The sequence below is a fragment of the Limulus polyphemus genome, unplaced genomic scaffold, assembly GCF_000517525.1.
Source record: "Limulus polyphemus unplaced genomic scaffold, Limulus_polyphemus-2.1.2 Scaffold3703, whole genome shotgun sequence".
NCBI lineage: Eukaryota > Metazoa > Arthropoda > Merostomata > Xiphosura > Limulidae > Limulus > Limulus polyphemus.
Window position 1 is genome coordinate 26,416 of NW_013669313.1, and position 410 is coordinate 26,825.

The window sequence follows — 410 nt, forward strand, 5'->3', positions numbered from 1 at the left end:
AAGCCTCTAAGCAGTTGTTAGAAAAAAGTTTGAAATATTCTAATTATTGAAAAGATAAATTTATATGTTAATAATTTTAAAATATTTTATGGTGAAATTTTTAATGGGCAAAAATATTTGAAGTAATACTCTACTTTATTCCAAAATAAAATATACTGCATGCACAAATTACATGTAAAATTATAAATATGTGATGAATATTTTCATATTTATGTTTGATGAACTATTATAGAGTTTGTTTTAATTCATTTAGAAGTTGTAAAACATGTTAAATGAATAATGTTGGTTCTCATAAATGTGTAAGTTAAAACAATTCTGCAAACAAAAATATAAGCATGAGTTGGTGATTGTGATAAAAAATGAATGCATTGAAAAAGATATGATACGTTTAACTAAATAAGAAATTATTC